The sequence below is a fragment of the Loxodonta africana genome, chromosome X (assembly GCF_030014295.1).
Source record: "Loxodonta africana isolate mLoxAfr1 chromosome X, mLoxAfr1.hap2, whole genome shotgun sequence".
Taxonomy (NCBI): Eukaryota; Metazoa; Chordata; class Mammalia; order Proboscidea; family Elephantidae; genus Loxodonta; species Loxodonta africana.
In genome coordinates this window covers 172,117,317-172,131,323 of record NC_087369.1, presented here as the reverse complement: position 1 = coordinate 172,131,323, position 14,007 = coordinate 172,117,317, and the positions used below count along the sequence as shown (strand labels likewise).

General features: G+C 49.0%; 1 protein-coding gene across 14 annotated transcripts in view; it reads right to left on the bottom strand.

The window, feature by feature from the left end:
• The window catches only part of LOC111748342 (heat shock transcription factor, X-linked member 3-like), a 145,909-nt gene that overhangs the window by 73,478 nt on the left and 58,424 nt on the right, over positions 1-14,007 (bottom strand). For 11 of the 14 annotated variants that reach the window (XR_010319676.1, XR_010319674.1, XR_010319681.1 and 8 more), the window contains one exon: positions 1,148-1,227. The exons of the other annotated variants lie outside the window; for them this stretch is intronic. The gene's annotated coding sequence lies outside the window, so the exon portion shown is untranslated. The remainder of the gene's footprint in view (positions 1-1,147; positions 1,228-14,007) is intronic. 14 annotated transcript variants of the gene reach the window in all.

Here is a 14,007-nt window from a genome sequence, read left to right as displayed (position 1 = left end):
CTGAGGGAAGAGAAAATTGTCAAAAAGTTAGAGCAGCCAGCTTTTGCTAATAAATCTGGACAGTTGGCTGTTTGGTAGCACACAGCATTTTATCTTACAGGAGCCTGGCAAATTCCCTGTGGCTCCTGACCTTAAGGCTTCCTGGCAGGGGAGGCACAAAGTGTGACTTCACCCCAAGGGCACTCTGAGATGTCCCAGCTTCCCATGCAGGTGTGAGTGGACTATGCAATAAGGTGGACTACTTCCTCTATTTTCAGCAAAGGCTTTACAGTTCAAGTGGGGGGTTGGTGGTCCCAAGACTCAACGCCAGGTAAGCAAGAAAAGGGCAATGAGCCCGGACCAAGTAGACTCAGAATTTGGAGGGCCAAAGAGTTATACCCAAAGGGGCTGACCGGCAGTCCAAGTGACAAAGATCAGAGAAACAGGACAAATGCAAGCTGGCTATTTCAGGTGGCAATCCCTTAGGAAAGCTACAGAGGAAGCAGCAATACTAATCATCAGGCAGGTGGCAATAGGAATCATCAGGCAGGTGGCAATACTAATCATCAGGCAGGTGGCAGCACTGTGTGTCTATAGGTTTTACCGGATTGGACCTCAGTCATTATCTAGATAGACAGAATCCAACACCCCAGGGAAAGGCCTGCCAAGGCTAGAATGTGTGGCAGGGCCCCAACCAATCACAATGACCTCCAGATGGGTTCTGGAACCCAAATCAGATGCTGGGCCATCCCAGCTTCCCCCAGGCCTTAATGTAAGGAGGAAGGCAGCAGGAGCTCTTCCGGGGCACTTACTACTTAAGGTATGGGATGAATTCTAGGGGTCACTTATAGGTGTGTGGGGAAGGAGGGGGCGGGTATTCCATTATCCTGCCAAGCTGAGTTCCTGATGCCTCCGGCGCTAGGAGACATTATTCTTTCAGCCACTTGTCTTTGGTACCTACCCCTGAGCATGACGGGGCAGCCAGGGGCTGGTCTGGAATGTGGGGGCCATCTTCCCACTGAGCTCTGCCAAGAAAATCACCCATCCACTGTGCCATGTAACGGACTGGGATTCAGCCTTGGGCTCCGTGCCCCAGTGCACTAGCTCGCTCTATGTCAATACCCCAAGGATACCAGTAGATGGAAACCTAACGTTAGCATGTTCATACCAGTGGCCTCAAGAGCACTTCAGCATAGGTACCAGATGGATTCACTCTCTTAGATTCCTCTCCCTTCTCACAGCAAACTCCTGCAACACCAAAGGAATAATTACTGCTCAGTGGAATATTGCAGGTGCTGGCCAAAACATAAACACTCATCAGTTTAAACGGTCAAATACGGACTTTGGAAGAGAGAAGAATTCTCTTCCAGAGGCAATTATTTGTCTCTTTAGAATTTTTGGCCAATGTAGAACCCCCCACCCCCACCCATGGAACTCAGAAATAAGCATCACAGCAGTCTATCTGCATGGAAGGGGCAGGAGGGCGTCGGGCAGGGGACAGAGATGGCTTCGCCTTGTACATCACTGCACTGGAAATCTGCGATGCTAAGGACAACCTAAAACTAAAACTCAGGGGTCGCTGAAGGCCCGCCCACAGAGGAAAGGTGGCAAATGGGGGACCCACCAGTTTCTTCAAGGGCAGCCCACTCGACAGTTTGCAAAACACTTTCATATCCATCATCTTACTAGCACCACCCAACATCACTGCAAGCTAGGCAGGGCAAGGACCATTAGACCCACTTTTACAGACGCAGAAGTTGAGGTGTGATCACCGGGACAGCAATTCGCTAGACTACACGTCCAGCCTGCTTCTGCCCCACAACCATGGCATCATCCAGCTGACACTGGACACCCAGTGGCATCACCAGTCCACAGGAAACCCCACCCTGCCACACCAGCCACCGCTCTTACTTCATCAAGGGCAACTGCCTGTATCCTCAGTTCGGAGGAAGTGGTTCAAAGCCCTCCACACCACCACCCACCTGTCTCCTGCTGGAGGCTGACAATCGGTCTATACCTTCTCCAGAGAAGTCGGCAAGTGTCCTCCTAGACACTAAAGAGTTTGCTCAGTCACAGTTCACTTTGGTCCCCTCTTAAAGCAGTAATGACCCCATCCTCACTACTTCCCCACACCCTATAGAGCCACCAAGATGCTGGCAGCTACCAGGACCTTAAGGAGCTATGAACGGCTCCCTCACCACCTCCATCCCCATGGACATTTAGGACAACTTGCAACGATATCACTCATAGACCCAGGCAACCAGGTGCCTGCCCTAGGCCCCAACTTTAGAGGGCCTTACTCTGGCCCTCCAGCCACGCCCCTCCCCATAGGGCAAGAAGTCTACGGGGCCAAGGAGACCCACCCACTCAAAGCCCATGCTTCCTTCTTCTAGCCTGCTCACACAATACCAGGACCCTGAAATGCCCTGCCCATATGCCCCAAGCCTGTGTCCTAGTTCTGCCTTCCTCAGCATGGACCAAACCACAGGTGTGCACAACCCTAGGCCTACTGGGTGACTGAGGGGTGGCCATGGGGCAGCTGTTACCCCACCAGCAGGCGGTGCTGGGGCTTGAACATGGGGGCTACAGCACTCCTTCTCAAACTTTAACAGGCATGTGAATCATCTGGGAATCTTACGAACAACCAGACCCTGCTTCAGCGGGCTCACGGGTAATGCTGATGCTCTGGACTGGGGTTCATATTTTGGGGAGTAAGACTGGTGTCCACAGGCATGTGTGGAAAGGTCCTCGTGGTAAGGGGCAGAGCCAGCAGGATGGAGAGAAGGGAGAGTTGGCAGTGAGCTTCCATTGGCGCCCTTGCCCCAGGCCCACCCTAGTTAGGGGAGGCCCTACCTTTCCTCGGGTCAAGGAGAAGTATCAACTGAATGCCAGCCGTCTCTGGACACTGTAGGAAAACAGTAGGTGGGAGGTACCATTTGTCCCTCCTTCAAAGCCTCTACATTCCTCCCACCACCAATTTGCATGCCAGAAACTGGGAGGTTACCACTGTGACTCTTCAAAATAACAAATGTCATCAATTTTCAACGCCAACTGCCCTCTTCCAGGGATAGTCACACAGTCTTTACCTACTCCATCACAATGTCTGGGCCTCGGAAATCATCTATTTCACCTTGCTCACCAACGGTCAGCATCAAAGACCAAAAATGCAGATTTCAAGTAAGCTGGAGTAGAGACACTAGTTTCCCAATGACAACGCACCTTCCACCAAGCAACCCCATGTACTCCTTGGCCTGAGAGGGAGGACCCCTTAGGCGGACCTGAGTCACCCATCCTAACATTTAGCCAGGAACCCATAAGACCCCAGCCTCAGGCACTGTTGCACCAACTAGATACAATCTATATTCAAATTGCCATGCCCTTATAAGTAAGCCTGGATTTTTATCATTGCAGAGAGAAAGGTAAAAACAAAAACAAACGGAAAAACCTCAGGAATATTGTTTAATTGGAGTATTCGACTTGAGGAGCAAACCACCAAATGCATTCCTTAGGCACGGTAGCATTCAAAACTTTTTTAACACCAAATCACTTATTTAAATCAAATGTCAGCGGAAGCCCATATAAAACAGATGAAAATGAAGCTGTCTGGCTGGATGGGGGCTGCCAGCCCAGGGCCTGCTTATTTGGCGTCCCACTGGTTGATATACACTGCATTAGTTTCCCATGGCTGCTGTAAAAAGTACCACAAACTAGGTGGCTGAAAACAACAGATATTTCTTCTCTCACAGTTTTGGGGGCCAGAAGTCCTAAACCAGGGTGTAGGAAGGACCATGTTCTCTCTGAAGGCTCTAGGGAAGATCTGTTCCATGACTTTTTCTTAGCTTCTTGGGTTTTGGGGAGGCGTGGTTGCACACTGGTCAAGAGCTCCGCTCCTAACCAAAAGGTCGGCAGTTCGAATCCACCAAGGCTCCTTGGAAACCCAATGGGGCAGTTCTACTCTGTGCTATAGGGTCACTTGGAGTTGGAATCAACTCGACGGCAATGGGTTTAGTTTGGTTTGATGTTCCTTGGCTTGTAGACACATCAATCTGATCTCTGCCTCCATGGTCACATAGCCTTCTCCCGTGTGTATCACCAGTGTCTGCGTCTCTTCTCTTCTTAGAAGGACATCACTTATACTGGATTAGGGCCCACCCTAACACGATTTCATGTTAACTGATAACATCTTCAGAGACCCTACTTCCAAACAAGGTCACGTTCACAGGTACCAGGGGTTAGGACTTCAATGTGTCTTCTGGAGGACATGCATCAACCCACCACACACACAGAGGCCCCTAAGGCAGCACCAAGAAACTCCGGGTGCTCCAAAGTGCCCCATTTGAAAATCACCACTAGGATATATGTCAACTGATTAAGGTCAGAGTTTCTTCCTAATCTCACTGATTAGCGCTCAGGCACAAGAGAGCAGAAATATGGTCAGATAAAGGAAGGAAGCCATGCCGCAGTGGCCTCAGCTGCCAAAGGCTTTAATAATACCTGCAAATGAAGCCTAATGATACCTTGAGGAGTGTAGGGACTTGGGTCCAAGTCCTAATTCAATAGCTAGCTAGCTCCCTCTGTGACCTGAAATAAGACCCTTCCTTTCTCTGGGCCTCAGACACAGGACCCAGACGGCCTTTGTCCAGCTCTGACAGTCTGGGATTTTATGAGACTTCAGATTCCATCTTTAAGTAAAGATTCAAGGTCACATCATCCATCACAGATAGATGCTAGAAAAACATAAAGGAAACCTTTATGTTGTTCCTGCTGGCACAGCTCTGTGCTTTCGTTCAGAAACCCAAAGCACTTTAATGGCTTATTCCGTTGGATCCGTAGCAGAAAAACAAAAAGGAAATTAATCGTGAAGAAATCTTATGTCTACAATCTTTGAATACCTCTTGGTCAGGTTCCAGCTACTTCTGCAAACTGCCAGTCCTTACTGACTTCTGGATACGGGGAGAGAGAGCAGCGTTTGCAGTTTGGGGTCTGTAGGGAATAAGCCAAGCCAGGCAGCGAGACCATCAGGAAGCAGTTGCAGTAGATGGTCTCCCTGCCTGGCTGAGAGACGACAAGGACCTAAACCAAGCCATGTCAGCGGAGGTGGACAGGAGAGGACAGATCCAAGAGACATCCGGGATGGCACGGTGGCAAGACCAGGTGCTGAGTTGAGGAGGAAGAGGGGAGAATGAGAGCCAAGAGTCTTGCATGGGGTGATGGCATATATGATCCCCGTGGGGTATCAGGTGGAAATGCAACCACGAGATTAATTTGGAAATCCTCAGCGTATAGGGCCCCGCCCCGTAATTCCACCACATTGCCTCATCTGTTCATTAGAATATTTAGAGTGCCTACTTGCTTGGCCGAGCAAGTGGATATATGGCTGAATAAAATAGACACAGTTCCTGCCCTTGCGGAGCTTTTGGTCTGGCGGGGGAGAAAATAAGAAAAAAAAATACAGGTACAATTTTAAACTGTGATAAATGTTATGAAGGAAACAAATGGGTACAGTGATCAAGGATACCTGGGGTAGGAAGGACAGTCTCTATGAAAAGGCCTTTCAACCAAGATTTCAAGGGTATTCCGGGACTAGGGAACGGCATGCGCGAAGGCCCCTAGGTGGCACAAAGAGTTTGCGCTGGGCTACTAACCAAGCGGCTGGCGGTTTGAACCCACCCAGAGGTGCTGCAGAAGAAAAGCCTGGTGATCTCCTTCCCCAAAGACTACAGCCAGGATAACCCCATGGACCTCAGTTCTACTCTGCAACACACGGGGTCACCAGGAGTCAAAATCAACTCCACGGCAACAAGTTTGGTTTTTTGAGGGGTTTAGAGGCAGGGAAAATTTAGCCACAAATTCTAATTGAAAATGCCCGCTACCTTGGTTTCTGTGGCATGCCTAGGACGTTGAAATGATAGTAATAAAGTTGCACAAAAAGACACGGTCATCAAATTATACCAAAGCCAAAGCACTTGATGCCTGCGAAGTGGTGTTGAACAATTTTATGCCGTCACTGATGGAGCTGGATGTGGCTGGTTACATTAGTCAGATGTAACAGCAACTTAAACAAAACTTTCAATAAAACTGGTACGGAACTCTACGCTCCATAATTAACAGCTTTGATGGCCTCAAATCACACACCAGGACACTGAAGCCGCTCTCTGGGCAAAGCTGCCATTCTGTAGGCTTCCAGTCACACACTGTTATTGAGGAAGCACTGCTGAAAATAACATTCCTTTTAATGATTAAAGAGAGGCCTGGCACAAACTGCAGAGCAGAAAAACACAATCCTATCTAGCCATTATCAGGGAAAGGATAAGTAGGCTGTGTTTTGCAATTCCGTCCTGGTGGCCTTACAACTATGCCACAGCATGAGCGCTAAAATGCCTGAGAAGTCACTCACCTGAATCCCAGTCATAATTAGTCCCCTCTCCTTTGTATGTTCACCAGGAAGGAGTTTCGCTGATCTCTCCACATGGAAAGATGGAATTTACCCATTTACAGTTCATAGCCTTTATTCCTTGCAGGCAACCAAAAGTGAGCTGGGGTGGAACAATTATTTCCCGAGCAGCAGTGTGTATTTGAGCTAGGATGTCTAAGATGCATCGGTTGAATAATTAATGTATAAATCTTGGCCGGCTGGGTCACGACAATGAAAACAAGCTTTATTTGTTACAGACATAATTTACTTATATTAAAGTCTTTCTGGTTTCAAGATGAAGCCTCTATGTCAACAAGCCAAGAGACAGAAGTACTCCTGTTCGTAGCTCAACTATGAAGGAAATAAACACAGGCGGTTAATGTAGTGTGCTTGTCACTCAGCTGCAAACTGGCATTGCACGATCAGGATTTCGGAGTGGGATGGCATGCAAAAAGAGCCCAGCAGCACTTATCAATCAGCTATCCGGTTATTCTCCAGGTTGTGAACCTGCTCTGAAATCCTCGGCCTGCCTGTGCTAAGCTGTAACGAAGGCTGTTTCATTTTTTTATTTTTATTTTAGAAACACGGGCTATTTTTTTCAGTTAATGTTTAAAGTCCCCTGGCACCCCTTAGCTCTTCTGTCCCCCACCAGCGGGTCCAACAGGGTGGGCCACTCAGAAGAGGCACTTCATCTTGCCACAGCCCCCACAATGAGCCCTGGGAGATCCTGGCAAAGGATGGGAGGTCCCGCCTGGCTGGGGGCCTGTGCATCACCGGGGGCTATCAGCTCCCTCAGAGTCCCAGGAACACAGCAGCCCTCTGGTGAGTGCTGGTATGTCCTCTATTGCACCTGCTCACCCTCTGCAGCCTGCATCACGCTAGGTCCGCAACTGCTCAAAGGCCCCGCAGCGCACAGGCTGCCTTCCACACTCTGGGCTCTGGCAGACAAGCTTGATTGTGACTTGTGGGCTTTCCATCAGTTTGGTTCAAGGTCTTCCTAGGCTGTATTTATTGTTCTCAAGTCAAACAAACTCAGCACTAAAGGCCACCGAGCTCTTTTCTCTGCTGCAGAACTCACAACTGACCGATGGGCTGTGCATCTTTACCTCCTTGATCCTCATTTCCATATGGCAAAACTGAGGCCCTGGAAGACTGGATCCCTTGCCTGAGGTTCCATAGCCAATAAGTGGCAGAGCACTGACTAAAACCCAAGGCTCTCAGCCCCCAGGCAGGGGTCTCTGCAGCATACTATAACCCCATGGTGGTGGAGTGGATTCTGACTCACAGTGACCCTACAGGACAGAGTAGAACTGCCCCTCCCCCCTATAGTGTTTCTAAGGCTGTAATCTTTACAGAAGGGGACTGCCCTGTCTTTCTCCCTTGGAGAGGCCAGTGAGTTCAAATCTTTTTTTTTTTTTTTTTGCTTAGCAGCCAAGCACTTAGCAACTGTACCATCTTGGCTCCTACAGCATACTATATTGCCCCCGCTAAAGTCGGGCTGTTAGAAAAAGTGCAGGGAGCGAGTCAGACGTAGGAAGAAATTTACAGGCATAAAGAGAGATCTATGGGATTGAGGGAAACACTGGTGGCATAGTGGTTAAGAGCTACAGCTGCTAACCAAAAAGTCAGGAGTTTGGATCCTCTAGGCGCTTCTTGGAAACTCTACGGGGCAGTTCTACTCTATCTTAGAGGGTTGCTTTGAGTCATAATCGACTTGACGGCAGGCAACGGGTTTCGTTTTTTTTATGGGGTTGAAAGAGGACAAAAACTCCAACGTTCTTCGAGAAGGGCCTGGATATTGAGCTCCTCAGCCTCCCCCTGAGGTCAGGCCAAAGTTTAACAACTTGCTTCATTAAGACAGAAGCTGAGGGGTCACAAAAGAGGCAGGGCACCAAGGCCCAAGTAGGGTCTGGCGGCCTTAGATCTGGACCGTGCCCCATCGTTCCTTCTGTCTGTGCCTCCATCTCTGACCCATCTTCTGTGCTCGGGCTCATTCCTAAGCTTCCGTGGTTCACCCCTGTGGCTTATTCACAGATTCTCTCTTTCTCCCCTTCCCTCAACTTCCTTCCCTGCACATTCCCTGTCCTCCAATCCCCCACCCCTACTGCTGCCCCACCCTGCCCCTTTGGGCCAGAATTCAGAGTCCAGGCCCCCACAGCCACAACACGCCCACTCTCTCAGGCCATCATTTCCTGTGGATGCTGACAAGGAGGAAGGGAGACAGGAGGCAAGGATATTTAAACAGTTTCCCTTTCTCAAAGTATCAGCAGAAGTTTCTACCCACCATCCTTCACCATAGCTACAGCGCGATGAAAAGCAAGCATCCAGAGCTGACCCAGGGGCCTTGTAAAGACCCTAAAGGGCCTGCAGGAGCATCAGGAAAATGATGACCTTCGGTCCCACCCACCATTACGACAGAGTGCATTTTCTTCTATTTTTCGCTTTCACAATTGATCACCTCTGTACGGCTTACGGTAACTTTCTCCCAGCCAGAATATTTGCTGAAACTTCTGTTCTCCAGCTAAGTATGAAATTGCGATCATTTGGGACAATGGTTTTGGTGATGTTTTTAAAAGCCAGGAAGTCACCTGGACTAGCATCAAGATAATTCGCCATAAAACAACATGGGTGGAGATCTTCCATTTACAAAAATAATTTCTATGTACAGAAAGTCAGGAAGAAAATGAGGCCTCGTTCAGCAAAGGTGCGTTACACCAGTGACTGGCAATGAAATAAGTACAGACAAATAGAACACGATGCAGACCATTTCGGAACGTGTGAGAATCCAGTCCTGGGCCAGCATATTTTACCTTTCCTCTTTCTGTCTGTTAGAAACCAATGACAACAGGTTTCTGAGCAAATGAGGCTGTAAACATGAGGGGATGTTTAACCCAGTTCAGAGAACAAACTGTCTCCAAGGTCTCTGACAACACTCATTTGCATATAAATAATTAGCATGCTGATTTGCAATGATCCTTGCCCACTCATTGCCCCGTACGCAATCAAGACCTCTACTTGGCAATATTTTGTTAGCTGTTGATATTATCGTTTCTGCTTGAGAATAATAAAAATCGATCCTTTTACAGTAATCCACGGTTCACCATCGTGGCAACAGGCTCCCCACTGAATCCTCACTAAAGACCGTTTAGAAAACGTCCGCCAAGGCCCGATGCACGAAGACCCAGAGGCAGTTTGCCCAGTTATTACCAGGACCAGTTCCTGCTGAGTCGATTCCAATCCCTGGTGACCCACGTGTTGTCAGAGCAGAACCACGCTCCACAGGGTTTTCAACGGCTGATTTCTCGGCAGCAGATCACCAGGCCTTTCTTCTGAGGCATCTCTAAGTGGCCTCGAACGTCCAACCTTTTTGGTTAGCAGCTCAGTGTGTTGACCGTTTGCACCACCCAGGGACTCCTTCCCCGTTTAGTAGGAATATAGAAACTAAGACTCTACTTAAGAACCAAGATGCCCGCGGCTTTAAGAGAGTGTAAAGGAAAAGAAAGAACCCTGTATCTATGTTATTTTTACAATTTAAGAATAAATCTAACTAGCGTGAAAGTTCTCAGGAAAAGGGTAAAGACATGTTTTCCTAACTCCTGCAGTCCACAACTCCTGATATCTGCTCCACAGAAGGGAGCTCAGAGGCCATCCAGGCCCACCCCCACCCCAGGCAACAAAACGCTCAGCAGAAGTTCAGAAACCCCGCTTCTGCTTAAAGACCTCCAGAGCCCAGGAGCCTCCCGTGTCCCAAAGCTCTGCCCATCAACCAGCGGCTCAAAGCGTTACCCAGTCTTTCCTTACACCGGGGGGCCAAAACCAGCCTCCCTATAATTCCTACATATTGGTCCACGTTTCAAGGGGGACCCCTCAATGTTCCTGTGGCCCTCCACGTGGGACTTTTGGCATACGTGTTGTCACTGGACCATCTCAATGGCCCGGCCAAGCAGATGCTATGACTCTCCAGGTTTTAAAGCTGCGGCCCTGGAGGCTGAGAGAAGCGTGGCAGCCACTCAGGGTTGCAGAGTGGTGATGGGCAGAGGAAGGGTTTGACCCCATGTGGGCAGTCTCCACCTTTCATCCCATTTTCACTATCACATCTTGCCACTCTCACGCATTAGGGGGAGAAAAAGCGGCTCCTGCTTGCCCAGCGGATGGTTCATAAAGGTGGGAAGGGGGAGAGTAACTGAAAGCCCCCTCTACACACTCTCCCTGAGAGAGCCTGCTAGTCAGGTGACTTTAAACCCCCACACAGGGGGCCCAGACCTGAATTTCTGACCCAAACTATCCCAAGTTCAGGGGCAAAATGGCCACCCTCGCCACTGGATGCCCCACAAGCCCTCAAGTTCAGCAGGTACCAAGCTGCATTTACCAACTGTCCTTCATCCCTGATCTCACTCAGAAATACTGTTCTCTACCCAGGATGCCAGGCCAGAAACCTGCAGGATTATCCTAGACATTTCTCTCTCCCTCATCCACCTGCCCGCTTTGACATCTCTTGCTGTCTGCCTCTTACCCGCCATTCCCACTACAGCTGCCTTCTTCAGACAACCATGCGAGCTCAGTTAGACAAAGTCAACAGCTTCCTAAATGGCCTCTCCGCCTCCAGTCACATCCCCCTGCTGCCATGCGGACTGCCACCAGAATGACCCAATATGGCAACCTAGGTCCCTCCCCTGCTACGAATCTTTCCGTGGCTTCCTGTTGCCACCAGAGGTGATTCTCAAGAAAATCACGAGGTGTGTGGCTGGGGCATCTGTACATTTTGAAAGCCCCCCCAGGCAATCTGAATGATTCAGCAGTGTTTGGGAACTAAGGGTAAACAAGGCTAAGTTCACATCATCGGTGATCTGCTCCCTGCCTACCTCTCCCGTCACTGTTCCTGCCACACCCCCCCTTGGTAACTACATCCCAGCGATCCTAGAAACATGCAGTGTTCACTCCCACCTCTGTGCCCCTGCTGGGCTGACCTCTCAGTCTGAAATGTTCTCTGTACTCTTGGCCAACCTGTACTAAGCCTTCAAAACTCCACTGAGAAGTCCCTTCTTCAGGAAGCCTTTCCTGGCCTGATCAGAACGGACCTGGTGCCCCTCCTCTGTGCCCACATAGCATCGCACGGAGGTCTCTATCACAGCACTTATCACGTTGGGTTGAAATGATTTGCTTATGTGTCTAACTCGCTGGCACACCTATAAGGTCCTTGAGACCAGGAAACATGTTTCTTCAACACTGGCAAGTGCCTGACACGTAACAGGTGCGAACCAAACGTGGACCTGAAATGAGCCTGATTTCAAGACCAGGCTATACACTGACTGACTGGAGCTTTGGGTTTCAGGCATGTCAACCCACTGCTGAGGCTCCGTCCCTGCATCTGCAAAGTCGGCATAACAAATCCCCACGTTCATCCACACACCAAGCTTTTCAACGTCTGCTAAGTGCCAGATACAGGCTTGCGTGCAGGCTGAATCAATGAACGCGCGTGAGGGTATTCTGTAAACTGTTCTGCAGTATCAGAAAGATAGCTGTGCAATTCCAGCCTTTGCTTAGTCTCTCTGAAACAGAAATAGCAATTTCATCCCAGAAAAGCAAGGTCTATGACGTGGAAGTCTCCATTAGCTTACTGCAGTTTCAGGGCAAGAAGGTCACTTAGCTCAAAGGGAACTGCTCGGGCCCAGAGGAGACGGAGGAATCGGACTCTGGGAAAGCCTGCGATAGTGAGAATCTGCTCCGACAGGGGCAGTGCTAATCTTCCGAGGGCACAGGCTTCACCGCAGAGCACCACTGAGGACAGGTCACTGAGTCCCAACCCTGTTGTCACTGACTTCTGCCTACCCTGCTCTCGGGTTTCCATGGCAATGGGTGTGGAGCCAGAGGCAGCAGACTAAAGCAGGCTCCACACGCCGGCTTCCTGAGGCTCCCCCAAGCCTTCCTGAGCTTTGTCTACTCAGTGGAGCTCTGGCTCCCCTGAGACCTGCTACTACCAGGGGTGGGCAGCAATCTTAAGGTCAATCCCACAGAGCCCAGGGGAACCAAATTGGTTTGCAAACTGAGGGGACTTTGAGCCTAGAGTAGCTCTGGGCTCTTCTCTACCCAACACTGCTGTCCCTGATATGTTGTATTCTGCAGGCTCAGGGAGGGCTATATAATTCCCAAAGTCCTTGTACTAGAGGCTCTTAGGTCTGCTCTAAGCTCCCACTCTCTCTCCTACAGTTGCTCATCCTCTTGGGGGAAGTCCCAGTCCAAAGATTGCTCCTCAGAACCCAAGCTTTACACGCTTCTAGCAGTGACACCCTGTGACACCATGGCCACCCCCTCCAAAGGAATCTGATCTCTCATCCACCCAGAAGTGAACCAGGAACAGGGGAGCTATCAGAAGTTATGCTGAGAGCCAGGCAAGGAGAGGACAGAAGCACTTCCTTTATGTACAGAGTTCTCAGAAACTACAAGTCCACACTCACGGAACCAAGTTCTTATCACTCATCTCCTCTGGGTTCCACCCAGGCGATTATGCCTATCCCCAAGGAATCTCAAGGTTTTGTTAGGAGAGAAAATAAGACAGATGAAACTTGTGTGAAGTGGATGGCCATTAAGGCCCTAATGGCCCACTTTGCGGTAATCATATCATTTCACACTCAGTGCCAAATAGAGTTAACCTTCAGGGATCACAATTTAGCCCATGGGGCACCTGAATCATTCATTCAATAAATATTTATTGAGCCCCTACTATACAGGTGGAAATCAGCCACAGCCCGTCCTGGGAGAGCTTACAGCCTAGTATGGAAGACAGGCGTTCACATAAAAGAATTGCATTCAAACAAAAGAATTCTGTGCAAAATACAGAAAAAATCCAGAGCTGGACATAGATCATGGTGCCTGGAAACATCAGAAAAGGATTTCTCGGGAAGGGACACCAGAACAGGCCTTTGAAGGGTGAATGGCGGGGTTATATGGGGCAGACAAGGCAGAAAGAGGAGTCCAGGCAGAGGGAACATGTTCAAAGTCCCAGAACAATGTCGCTGGAGCCTAGATAAGGTGGAGGGGGGTGCAGTGATGAGATGTGAAGTTAGAAAGGTAGGCAAGAAGCAGGTCAACCTGCCAGGCTAAGTAGCTTGAACTATACCCTTTAAAAAAGTGAGGGGCCACCAGGGCACCTCTAAATATATTTCTTTGTTGTTGTTGTTGCTATTCTTCTTTTTGTATGTTCTTTGCTGGAAATGGCATGGCTTAATTTTCAGTCTGGAAACCCTTGGAATCCCCATGGGTGCAGTTCTACTCCGTCCTATGTGTTCACTATGAGTCCAAACTGACTTGGTGGCAACAGGTTTAATGACAAAGAAATAATACTTTAAATTTATTTTGAAAAACATCTTTTAAGAAAATAAGAAGAATACCTATGCCAGAACAGAATAATAGGGCAAAAAGAAAAAATGTTCAGCCTTGCTAGCAATCAAATAAACATAAATTTTAAAATGAGACACTAAGTCTTTGCCAATCAAATTGGCAAAGATTTTACAACACCCAGTGATAGCAAGGAACAAGAAAAAAGGGCATGCACATATCCCGCCTCTAAAACAGTAATTGTTACTGGGTGATTCAGCGGTACCTATCAAAAGCCT